Source organism: Hypanus sabinus, chromosome 21 (genome assembly GCF_030144855.1).
Source record: "Hypanus sabinus isolate sHypSab1 chromosome 21, sHypSab1.hap1, whole genome shotgun sequence".
NCBI lineage: Eukaryota > Metazoa > Chordata > Chondrichthyes > Myliobatiformes > Dasyatidae > Hypanus > Hypanus sabinus.
Window position 1 is genome coordinate 15,041,875 of NC_082726.1, and position 13,693 is coordinate 15,055,567.

The following is a 13,693-nucleotide window of genomic DNA, read 5'->3' on the forward strand; positions in this document are numbered from 1 at the left end:
ATAAATAATTGTTAACAGATACACTTTGGCAGAAATAATGAAAAACAATTTAGATTGAATAACACTGTTCTTAAAAGTGTGAAGAATAGAGGGATTTTGGTACAGTTGTGTGTTTGGAAATTGACATTTCTCTTTAACCCCCTCACCGGATACAAGCTGTAAGACTGTTGGTCTGGCATTCTATATTGGCAGAGCAGAAATTTCCTCTAACTAAATACATACTTGAAAAGCCGAAGCAATCATCTTATCTCCATATTGCAGGCTCCCATTTCCTAAGCAGTGTCCATTCCCAGTGAATGTTTGACATTGAACTAAACGTGCTGCTAATCTTGACTCTGTGATCAGCTTAACATGACATGCCTGTGCTATCACTAAGCATATCTACCTCCATGTTTGTAACATTGCCCAACACTGTTCCCACCACAATTCCATTGCAGGAGTTACAGATTCCTGCAGACCCTTACCAGACATTGCTACCTCACTTTACTCATTCTGCATGTCTTCCTTTGTCAGCCCTGTATAAACAAGGTCAACCAAAGCTCAGAGGCACATGCGTAACTCATTCAGATAACACACTGACTGATGGTTGGGTTGACTTGTTCACCAATCTTGGCAATTTACTGTAAACATTTTGTTACCACACAAGGAGACATTGATTACGGTGTGTCCTCTGAATGCTTGGCTTTTATGTACTTATCAATAAGTTGATTGGTCATCATTTTGGAAATTCAGTTGTGATGTGGGGAGGAAATCTCATTGCTGATTGGGTTGTGTGGGGAACTTCAGGCATTGTGGTCTGAAATTATGCCTGCAATGGCTCATAAATGGGATCAGAGTCTACATGTTTCTTTAAAGAATTGTTCAGAGAAAACCAGGCTTCTAGGAATTGTCTTGCAGGCTGCCTGTTTGCTTGCGCCATGACTTTTACTGATACCCAGTCAAATTTGTGCCCCTTTCAATCTTCAGGGGTAGAGACTAGGGAGAGTTGGTCACACTGCTTTACACCAGTTGATGTTCATGGATCCTTGTGGATAGCTTTCTCTCATTTTGGCCGACGTAATATTTACTGCCATCCCTGCATTGCATTTTGTAGATCACATTGGTCTAGTCTAACAGCTTGGTTCATTCTTTTGGTCTGCAAAGTACGCTCCTCAACATTGCAGTTGGCTTATGCACAGCTGAACTTCTATGTTCTTGGAGCAGTCAGGCTGTCACTTCCTGGATATTTCAAATGTGTGGAAGGATAACCTGTTTGGTCGCTTCTTGGTTGGAGTTTTGTCGACTTCATGGGCATCTTCGTATGAAGTGATGTGGCCAAGCATTCAGAGTACACACCACAATCAACAGTGCACTGACAATGTCTCCTCATATGGTGATGAAACATTTGGAAGTAAATTGCCAAGATTGGAGAACAACTCAACCCAACTATTAACACCCAAGTTGCACATTTTCTGAATTATTTCCAACACTGAACTATGTTCTATAAACCTCAATCTTAAAGTATTAATCATTTCTTTCAATCCCTGCATGACTTTAAGCCTCCCTGATTTGGTAATCTCCTCAAAAACCAAGAAATCCATGCTCCCTATCCAGCATAGTGACACGGTTAAGGTGGTCTTTTAATAAAGGTGCATTGTCGTAAACGTAATTTTAAACTGTATAAACATAGCATCAATAACAGAGCTACACTCAGATCTTTCCATGTCTCTTGCCCTGACATCAGAGGCAATTCCAAGAACCACCATTCACACCATTCCTCTAGCATATCATCTTTGTCACTTGGCTGTGACAAGAGGAGAAGAGAGGAGCTTTGGCCAGCTTCCTGCTCCATGTACTAGACTCAGGGCAACAGCTGCTAACTGAAAGCAACCTGAAACCTCACGAGCAGGATAAATAAATGCATGCTTGCCAGAATCACCTGGGCCAGGCACTCATTGGGACAAGTAACATCAGTACGTGTTTTAGTCTCTGTTCATTTCTAAGTATTTAATGCCTAACAATAATACCCCCTGTCATTTATTCCACAGTTACACTTTCAGAATAGATCCACAGAATTCTTGTCAAGACAATGGAAATGTGAGACTCACACATGAAATTTCTCCACACAAACAGATCATTGTACTGTGAAGCTGATATTACATTGGCTGTTATGAATTAGATTATATATTTTAAACAGAAGCTCAATTACTAGACATCTTTTGAGTGGTACATAGACTGTGTTTCATTGGCCCTTTATAAACTAAAGAGCAGTTCTGTCATTGTCCACACACCTGCTAACAAAGACAGCCCACAGAGAAAAGGCAATACTGCTCCTGTGAAATTAATCACATTACAAATGCTTTTAAATAAATTTAAATTGTTTACCTGAGTTTCCTGTAGCTGCCAGTTTACTTATATAAGTTTGACTGAAAATAAATAATCTGAGTTTGTTCTCCTCATCCTTTCAGCTCCTGTGAATTTCCCTTGTGGTAACCTTCCTAGGAGAGATGAGGAGGCAGCGCATCTAGAGGGAAGTTTGGTAACTCCAACTAAATAAGTTCTATTTGTTGCTTCAGCCAAGTTCAAGGTCAAGAAGTCCAGCCATCATCAAACCTTCAATAGATAAACACTCATACTCAAAGCACCGGAAAAGCACTGACAAAGCAAGCAAGCCCTTGGTAAGAGAGTTGTGGACTCCAGGAAAAGGAAACTGAGGGAACACAGTTTCAAGTTCTGGGTGTCATCATCTCTGAAGATCTAACCTGGCCTCAACATATTGACGCAGTCACGAAGAAGGCACAGCAGTGGCTATATTTCATTAGAAGTTTGAGGTGATTTGGTATGTCACCAAAGACTCTAGAAGGTTTCTACAGATGTACTGTGGAGAGCATTCTGACTAGTTGTATCGCAGTCTGGTATGAAGGCACCAATGTGCAGGATTGGAAAAAGCTGCAGGCAGTTGTAAACTCAGCCAGCTCCATTATGGGCACTAGCCTCCCCTTCCCCACCCCCCCCCCCCCATTGTGGACATCTTCATAAGGCGATACTTCAGAAAAGTACGTCCATCATGAAGGATTCTCACCATCTAGAACCTTCCCTCTTCTCATTGCTACCATCAGGGAGGAGGTACAGGAGCCGGAAGATGCACACTCAGTGTTTTAGGGACCGTTTTTTCACTTTTGCCTTTCAGATTTCTGAATGGTCCATGTACCTCATGGACATTAGCTCATTATTTTGCTCTCTTTTTGCAATACTTACTTATTTAAATATATTCTTATTGTAATTTATAGTAATTTTTAGGTATTGTGCTGTACTGCTGCCACAAAACAACAAATTCCATAACATACATATGTCAATGATAGTTTTCAGTAAAGTAATGAAACAGGGGACCATGAAAGCTTACAATTTCCTAAGAAAGCCAAAACTGCGAAACCACCGTCTCCCAACACCTATCCAAATCACCCATGTTCCACCAGCTCCTGACAACTCCATGAAGCTCACTCCTGCTAAAGACCAGAAGACACAGGAGCATAATTAGGCCATTTGGCCCAATGGGATTGATCTGCCATTCAATCATGGCTGATTTACTTTCCCTCTCAACCCCAAACTCCTGCCTTCTCTTTTGGGTAAATATACCCAAACATGAGTTCGTACTTTGTTGCAATCTTCATCGAATCAAGAGATTCACTTTCTTTAACCTTTTGAACAATATTTTCCCTAAGCCTCAAAGATAACAATGTATTTAAGCCATCGTGACATACATTTTCCAGGAACAATCAAAAAATATTAGTAGCTGATGAAAACCTCTTACAAATATCTTAACAAATTCCTTTACTGCTGTCTCATTATAATAACAGTAGGATTGTCTATCAAGTATGGGATTTTATTCAACCTATTGTCCTAGAAAACTTTGTTCTCAAATGCATTCCATATGCAGTTACTTCATCTCCATATGCTGCATCCCCTGGGATTATCTGTCAGTCAGAATTCCAGTATTCAATATGTGAATTGACTGCCCCAATAACATTGCCCATTAGTCCATGATGCAGCAATATGCTATTTTTATCGTATTTCATCTCATTATAGCCCCAGAACACTTGTTTGCTGAGTATATGACAAAACAAAAAGTATTTCAGTGGAAGCACAGAAATATCCATCACATAAAAGATGGTCTGAGTTAGTTCTTGTTAAATCTCCGACTATCAGTGTTGCAAAGAGGAGGGACAGCTGCATAATGGTGAGGATCTAATTTAGAGATGAATCATGGGATTGAATAGAGTCCAATTCATAGCTCCCAACATAAATAAAGGCCTAGAATCTGTTTAATCCTTTCTCAAATTATCTGAACTCTTCAGTTTAAATCCTTCTGTAGGTGGAAATGCTCAAAATGGTCTAAGAAGTTTGAAAATGTACATTACATTCTTGTCTCTGACCACGCTCCCCCCACCACCTGCGTGCAGAACTACTGTGTTCTATGTTTAATTCAAGGGACCAAAAAGTTTCTATCCCTAGTTTTATATAATTTATTGTAGCAGGAGATTTAAAGGAAAGGTCAATAAATGGATTGGAATATTAGATCAACTATGATTAAGCAGATTGGAAGAACATGTTTCAAAAGTTTCTGAATAATTTATTCCTGTTCATAGTCCAACCATGAAGTATGAAATTGGTCTCATTCCTCATTCTTAGAAACACTCCAGTAAATATTCTCTGCCTCTTCTAAGTTAAGTTAAGCAAATTAAGTTACTAGATTTTCATTTCTTTCTAAATATTAGTACGCTGATACTAATGTCTTTGTTAGCCTCACTATATTGAAGTTCATGTTTCTCCATCTTAGTAACTACATCCATTCTGCAGCTTGGATCTCAAGTACACTAAATGATTTACAGGATCTCTAAAAATACTGTAAACATGATATGGTAGCATCACTGAGGTAGAGTACCAGCATTAAGCCATCATGAGCTATTCATTTCTTTAAATGACTACTTAATCTACGTCAGAGATCTGGAAGTACGAGAGATTGGAAATACAAGAAGATGAGTCAGGCTATGTCTCCTATAACATTTTATTGTTTCCCTCCTTAAACAGTGTTACAGTAACCCTGTTTAACCTGTACAATTCTTTCTTCAATACTTCCAGAGTGTTTCATCGAGAATGAGTATGCCCCTCAAGGTCTGTTGCACACTCCACACTTGCTACCATATATCTGTACTTAGTCTGTCATTGAAAAAAACCCCAGCTCTTGTAAGGTTATGTTGCTGAAACTTTAAAGTTGACAGGACAATTTCATCCTTCATGGCTGGACTATGAACAGGAATAAATAATTCAGAAACTTTTGAAACTTGTTCTTCCAATCTACTAAATTATGGTTGGTGTAATATGTATTGCAAACCATTTGTTTAAATTCCTTGTTACAATAAATTACATAAAACTAGGGATAGGGGCATGGAGTATAGTAGTGGCTGTACACAGGACTTTATTTTCCAAATGCATCTCCATTGGAAACAAAGATTGGAATTGCAGTCCCTATTAAATTGTGTTCAGCCTTTCATTGAGGATGAATTTCTGATCATTGGAATTCCACAAAACTCAAAGCCTTTTTGAGGAAACCTTCCTGACTTTATTATCTATCAAATGAAGACCTGTTCCTGATTTCATTTATAAAGTTAATTTAGATCTCATTGCCCCATTTCAGAAAAAATAGTGTTTCCAAATCAACTCCATCAAACCCCCTTCTCATTTGAAACAATCCACTGAAATAAAACCTCAACATATTCAGCACTATATAAATAATCAAATTAACTAGCTGCAGTTCTATTGTATGTTTTGAAATGTCTAAAAAAATTACAGCTAATGAAAGATTTTGAAGTCTAACTCTTGTAATATAGAAAAAACAATGCCCTTCTGAACCAGCATGGATAACTTCACTCACCTCAGTCTGAACTGATTCCACAACCTAAGGACTCACTTTCAAGGATGATACAACCTCGCATTCCTGTATTTATCTATTTATTTGTTTGTTTGTTTGCACAGATTGTCTTTTTTTGTGTAGCTTTTCATTGATTCTATTGTATTTCTTTATTCTACTGTGGATGCCTGCAAGACCATGAATCTCAGGGCAGTATATGGTGATGTATATGTATTTTGATAATAAATTTTACTTTGAACTTTGAAGTAGGTGGAGACACACAAGACTGCAGATGTTGGAATCTGGAACAGAAAACAAATTGCTGGAGAAACTCAGTAGCTCAGAAAGAATTGATTGAGATGAAGGGCCTCAACTCTTTATTGTGATTTTGGTATTGAGTCACTGTTTGTTCAATTAAAATTTGGCTCAGTTGTGTCAATGGTTAGCAAAAGGAAGCTGTTGTTGATTAATCCGGATTGCAACTCTGAAAGGAAATTTGCTTGTTGGTGAAAATTATATTGGAATTATACCCCAGGAGCTTGCCTGGCTTTGACATTGATTGTAATTTCTTATTGCCATTGGACTTTCTGCGAGGAGGACCTTTTGACCCAGGTGGGAGAGTAAGCTATATTTTACTTCACTCCATCAATTAGGCTATTGCTGATCAGGGGCACGAACTACCATTCCAATCTTCAAACACCAATCTGGAGGAGATGACAACCAATGTCAAAGCCAGGCATGAACACAGTGCCACAGAAAGTTTAATGATCTCCCATGCATGGTACTGGTCTGTGAAAATACCTTCGGATCTCAGCCCCAGTAACCAGGGTTGATAGATGACCGGCAAACTGACAGTGCAGTTATTTTGACAGTGGGAGTTCTTCCTTTTGTGAAATGGCCAGGATTAATACACATCTTTGTAGTCTGACTTGACAGCATCAATATCAAAGCAGCACTGCAGAGGTGTTATTGCAAGTAAGAGAGATATACACATGCTCCTGACTTGCTAAATTGCTGAATGATGCAAATTGTGCTAAAGTGAATGCATGCTATTCACAGAAGAAATTGTTAGGAGATCTTACATACAGTATGTAGCATCAAAACAATGGGCCAAGTTAGCAGCCATATTTTTGCCATATCAATCAAGCTTGGTAGCCATTTATCTTTCAATGAGTTCTTGTTACTCAGTTCATTTGTTCCGAAATTATCTATTATATTAGAAGTTCCTGCCATTTCTGCTTTCCCCACGCTTTCTTGAGTTATTGATTGCTTTGCAGTTAACTGTGCTCTGTGAATCACTCATTCATCTTGATATAAAATTTCCATATAATCTGCATTACTGCAGCCTTTTGATGTAAAATGACATGTTAACACTTATTCGGTCTTTAAAGTCACAAAACATCTCAAAGTGCTTAATTTGGACACCAACCACACAACTACATACCTGAGCAGATAAACTACTCATTGCAGGGCTGGAGGTATTTATTGAGACACAAAGGGACAAGGGCAACGGAAAAATTATAAAAGGATTAGGATTGTAAATCACAGGCATGGTAATCAGGGATCATTATCAATGTGTGAACAGGACCAGAGTTACAGGCACAGTTGGGAGATCAGCCATTGCAATGGGCAAATCCAAAGGGCTTCATCCTTTTCCCAGAGAGGTCAGAGCAAAATTATCTACATTGAAACCTCTGCTTCTTAGTTTATAGTTCAAATAATAACAACCCAAATGATGCTTCAAGCCCTACATGATTTATCATATTTGGAGCAACCAGACCACTACATATATTAGTGGAAAGATAGGGAAAAGAAGTTTTCACTGAAAACTTCTTGCACTTCAGGTCCAATTCATATCTCCACTTCCTTGATCCTTATTCAAAAACAACTTTTGATTCTGCAAGGTTCTCTTTTAAAGTCCTTATACTGCCATTTTCAAACAACTTGAAGATAAGGAATGAATACACTTGCTCCTTCCTAGACAATACTACAACCTTAATGATCCTAAGATTCGCTATTGCTGAAAATAAAATTCTTTCAAAGGGCCCTTCCTCCTCCGAATAGAGAGACAGTGGTAAATGAAACCTATGAGATATGCCTTTTAATTGGTCATTTTTTAAGCACTCTGTATTTTGAGATGCTGGGAATCAACAAATTATACAGTGACTTGCGTAGACTCTTTTCACTGAGGCCAGTAAACTTCTGGAATCTCTGCCTCAGAGAGTTATGAAGTCTAGATCACTATAAGTATTTAAAATGGAGCTAGTTGATATTTTGACAGATCAAAGGTTGAGGGCCATAGAATCTGGCATAGAAGGGGAGTCAACGCCTCAGGTGGGTTTGCCATGATCATATAGAATGTCAAGGCAGGCTTGAGGGGCTACCCCTACCCCTGCCCCTATTTCTTTTGTTATTGTGGAAGTGGAGGAGTCATTTTGAAATCACCTGCGGTTCCCTGTTGAATGATCAAGAAGCACTTGAGTAACGCAGAAAAGCTTATGGATTTGATAGAAGTCAAAGAGAGCTTGCAAAGCTTTCTTTAAAAAAAATTATGGAACCTATAAATTAATTGTGCTATTCCAGAGAATGTACTTGACCAATAATGATAAAGTTAGTACTTCACAGGGTACATAAAGATAAACTCTGTTTACTCGGTGTCAGCTTTACCTAATTGTGCAAGATAAAAAATGTCTATAGTGTTCAATCACTGAGGTATCTGACCACAATTCCTTTACATTAGTGAATTAAATTGTCCAAAAATCATTAGAATGAAGATTGAAAATGAAGCTGCATGGAAATGTGAATCAATGGGCCTGAAATGAGATGACAATAACTGGAGACAGACTATCTACTGATATCTTTTATATATCAGCTGACTCTCACAGCTAGCTTGACTATGCCTCTTCCCACCCTTTCACTTATAAAAATGCTATTCCTTTTTCTCAGTTCCTCTGTCTCCACCACAACTGTTCTCAGGATGAGGCTTTCCATTCTAGAACATTAAAGATGTACAGTGCTGTGTGAAAATCTTTAGGCACACGCCCTAGCTAGGGTGCCTACAACTTTTGCACAGGACTGTATCTACTAAATGTTAACTAATATTAACAAACCCCATAGGTATTGTTGTTTCAAGGGCAAATCAAGAGTGGATGGAGATGGCTGTCTTTCCATGGTGTACTTAAAATCAAAACCAAATTAATCCATGCAGGAAAGATATAAAGAACCGTTTACAGTACCGTACAAATCTTAGGTATGCTAGCTATATATATATGTGTGCCTAAGACTTTTGCACAGTACTACAGTTTCTCTTCCATTACAATCGATACTGCCTCACCTACATCTCCTCAATTTCCCGTATATGCGCCCTCACCCCATATTCCCACTGTTATTACAGGGATAGGATTCTCTTTGTCCTTACCTAACACATTATTCTCTAATACTTCAGCCATCTAGGAGGGGCAGAGCAAAGTTATGATGGCTCTAAACGGCAACTCCTTTGATTGCATCTTCGGAAACAGCTTTATTTCTATCTTTGATATCTCTTTTTTTCCTTTTCAAGATTCTTTAGAAGACCCTGATCTGGAGTTACACTCTGACTTTGGTTCTTTGTGGGAACGGGACCCACTCTTAGGGTCTCATGGCTATCTGCTTTTTGATATCCCAAGGACGCGGCCTGGAAGATTAGCGCGCCTTCAGTGTGCCGGATTTTCGTGGCTCTGGAGACGGGCTGATTCTAGGCCAGTACCCCTGACTGAGGCATCGCGGGAGAATTCGGAACATGGGGAGCTGCGGGTTAGCTGCCGGGGATTGTGTGTTCAGAGACCTGAGCCTTTCTGGGGCCAACTCTCTGGGTGAAGAGCTTGGAAAAGTGACACAACAGACCTTTAACATCGTTAAAATCAGTAAGTTCTTTGTTCTGTCTCCCCTCCTGCTGTGAAACAGGGATACGTCTTTTTCCCTTATTAGACAGAGAGAGAGTCTGTGGTATGTCGAATTACTGGGTGAACGAGTAGTCTTTGGGGTTCTGCAAGTTTGTGTCTTTATTGATGCTTTGCAGCATGCTTGAGTGTTTGGTGGAGGGTGATGATGCCTTTTGCTGATAGGGGTGGGGGGGATCATTGCCTTGTTGCTGCTTGTGTGTGTGGGGAGCTTTGGGGGTTCTAACTGTTAACTGTCATTCATTCTTTGGGCCACTCCTCTGTTTTTACAGATGTTTGTGAAGAAAAAGAATTCTCTTTCTTCCATGGTTATCTATACTCTCCTATCAGATTCTTTCTTCTTCAGACCTTTAACTACCACCCCCCAGCTTCTTTCTTCATTCCCCCACCCCCACCTACCCATCATCCCCTCACCTGGTATCACCTATCGCCCTTCCTCCCCCCCACCCCCACATTCTTATTTTGGTTTCTTTCCCCTTTCTTACCAGTCCTGATAAAGGGTCTTGGCTTGAAACGCCAACTGTTTATTCTCATCATCGCTGACAATCAACACTGGTGCACGTCAGGGATGTGTGCTTAGCCCACTGCTCTACTTTCTCCATACTCATGACTGTGTGGCTAGGTATAACTCAAATGGCATCTATAAATTTTCTGATGATGCAGCCATTGGTGGTAGAATCTCAGACTGGGATGAGAGGGCATACAGGAGTGAGATATACCAGCTAGTTGAGTGATGTCGTAGCAACAACCAAAGAGCTGATTGTGGACTTCAGGAATTTCCAGGAGTTAACCTGCTGCTGCTTATGTATGGGAGAGGTAAGCTGGGGTTCTAACATTTATCTGTCATTCATTCTTTGGGACAACTCCTCTGTTTTCGTGGATGTTTGTGAAGAAGAAGAATTTCAGAATGTATATTGTACACATTTCTCTGACATTAAATGTACCTATTGAAAGCTATATCTTGGAGCAGTTGTCCATCCCTCAAAGTAAACGAGTTCAAAAGTTGAACTTGTTCTTGTCAAAGGGAAAGGAGCAGTGTCTGTATGTATGAATTATGACTGACTGATTGGTTGTCTGTTGTATCCAACGATGACAGAGGACCTGTGCAGGAGAGTTTTTAAATTAGGAAAGCCATTGCACTGGGACAGTTCCATTCCCTCAACCTTGGCAGTTCAGGTCCAGTCTTGTTAAAAAAAGACAAGGTCAGAGGTACTCAGAAAAGAAAACTGAAAGACAAATAGCAAGCTAGTTGACATGGCAAGAGTGACAAATTTTCTATATATTGTGTAACCTACTAAATTTAATAATTTGATTTATCCTAACAGTCTCCCTGTTTACATTTTCAACTTTACGGTTTGAGGACTTATGTTATTCTCAGTACAGTACATGGGACTGGATCTGCTTCCCAGAAGGCTGATGAAACACACTGCAGCCATTAGTGTCCACATCAAATAGCAAGAGTATTTCTCCAGGCTATTAGATGAATAGAAACTGGACTAATGAGATAAATGTGTGCGCAAAAGGTCCTCAGGATTCCCGCAGGCTTGGTAACCCAACCTTCAATGGAGTGCTCAAGGACTACTATCTTCTAGATGAAACCTAAACCAAGGTTTTTCAGGTGGACATACTGAAACCATTTCAAACAAGAACTGATGAGGTCCTCTACTGTTTAGCATTCAACCCAGATTTTAAAAGAGCATTTATCGGATCATATTTTACATAGATATTTGTGAGATACTGCAGTGTACAGATTGGCTCTGTGCTTCCAGCATTGCCTCAGTACTTCATGGAAGTAAAAATTTGAGACAGGCTGACTATTGGGTGGGCTTTATATGTTTCTTGAGGGGGGTGTCAGTGCTGTTGAAATGAAGAGCAAAGTTGGATTTTATAACTCCTGTGAGGTACAAAAGATACTTGCTGAGGTATCTTGCCTTTACGCTCATTTGTCTGCTCTTTAACACGATCAGATTGAAGCTGTGAGCTGACCAAAATAGACCCAGGCTGCCGGAGAGATGTGCTAGGAACACAGCCAAAGATGAAGAGACTTAACCTGGGATGTGCCTTTTCATATTCTTTCCCTGGCAAAAAATATGATCTGAAATAATGAATAACTAACAAGTTAACTTTAAGTTAAAAGATAACAGAAACTCGAGCTATTGCCATAAGAAATGCTCTTGGATGATAAGATTTCCCTTGGATGATAATAATTTCTTTGTTTTTGCAGTGCTCACTGCACATTCTGATTATGCATCCACCTCTACCAAGAATCTATTGATTATAAACTAGATTCCGTTGTCACACAGCTCTGTGTGTCCTGTTTACGTAGCTTTTCATATACTCCTTGAGGCATTTATAAACTATGGCCGTCAGATGGAATTCCCAAAAGATTGGTAGGAGTTGGAGGTTTGGCAGATCCCATCAGTCTTACAGATCAGGAGGCCATTTGCATTGAAATGAGTGAAACCTGAATCAATACTTTATTGTTTCCTTTGATTGATGAGCTTCAGATGCTCAGGCACATCCAGGTCAAAGCGAACAAAGCAGCCAGGCTAATCAGAGTGTGTGTGCAGGATCTAGCAAAATGTCAACAAGTCAAGGCTTGCTTTGGGACAACTGAACAGGAATTAGAAAATTACGACATTCCACCTGCAGGCCAGTGGTTCTCCGGGAAATGGACACAAGCTGATAATTAAGAGGTCATACTGAGGTAATAGGGTGGGCCAGTATGTCAGTCTTTTTAAAGCATCCACCTCCAGGGCCCCATCTGCTGATAACTGTCTAATCACCACCTGAAGATCTCCAAAAGTATGTCAAGATCGGAGACACTGCTACTGAAGGAAAGGCTTGGAAGATCAAGAAATAGTCATGTGGGCAATTGTCTCCACACCCGTAGCCTGTTCCACACACTATTAGATAATGGCTGATCTGTTAACATGACAATACAGTGAAATGCCATCTGGCCAATTAGAAATCCCAATGGTTTGGCATCTACCTTACTAGATAGTGTCTATTGTGCTCCCTTTCCACTTATGAGTGTCTCAGTTCCCACAATGTTTTCCACATCCCAGGGCCCTGTGTTGCAATTCATTCAGCATGTTCCTACACCCATGCTCCTGTTCCACTCACTGAGACTCCGGTTCCCACACTCTCATTCTATTTATCGGGCTCCCACTTCCCATGCTTCATTTAAACTTACCTGATTCACTGGAAAATGTATTACATTGCCTAACATCTAAAAAAGTGGATTATAATTATGTTGGTATATTAATCACAGTATTTACCAGATCAGAGCTCTCTGTACCTAACAAGAAATCTAGCTGAATGATCTGCTGCTTGACCAGCAACCTATAACTGAGATTGGATCATCTCACAATTTTGCTGCAGTTGCCTGATTGGGTAAGAGAGACGACACGGGTCCCAGTTTCAATCAATCAGGTGTCTAAGCCAAATTCAGCTTTATTATTCAGATATTGGCAACTGATCACAAACTCTTTAACCCCAGTTGGCAATCTGCTTCAAGTGAAAAGATCTACAGTGCAAGACACTCAATATTGTTGGAGGATTTAGGTTCAAGAAAATGGCACTGAAACTTCAGAAAAGGGCAAATGATTCTTCTCATAATTGGCTCCGTTTCATTGAAATCATGAGGTAAAATGTTCAGAGAAACAGGGGTTACAGCAGGAGTGGTATGACCCACTATTTCTGTGCCAACTTTCTGGATTAATCTAATTTATCCCCATGATCTGAATTTACCCTTTGGCCTCTCATGCTTTCCCACTAAAAACAATAAATATTGGAAACTCTCAACAGGTTAGGTGACATCTGTGAATGGAAAAATAGTTAACATTCTGGGTCTGAGATCTCTCAT

General features: G+C 39.7%; 1 protein-coding gene across 4 annotated transcripts in view; it reads right to left on the minus strand.

Moving 5' to 3' along the window:
• cib2 (calcium and integrin binding family member 2) overlaps positions 1-13,693 on the minus strand; it is a 114,178-nt gene that overhangs the window by 72,487 nt on the left and 27,998 nt on the right. The window lies entirely within an intron of this gene.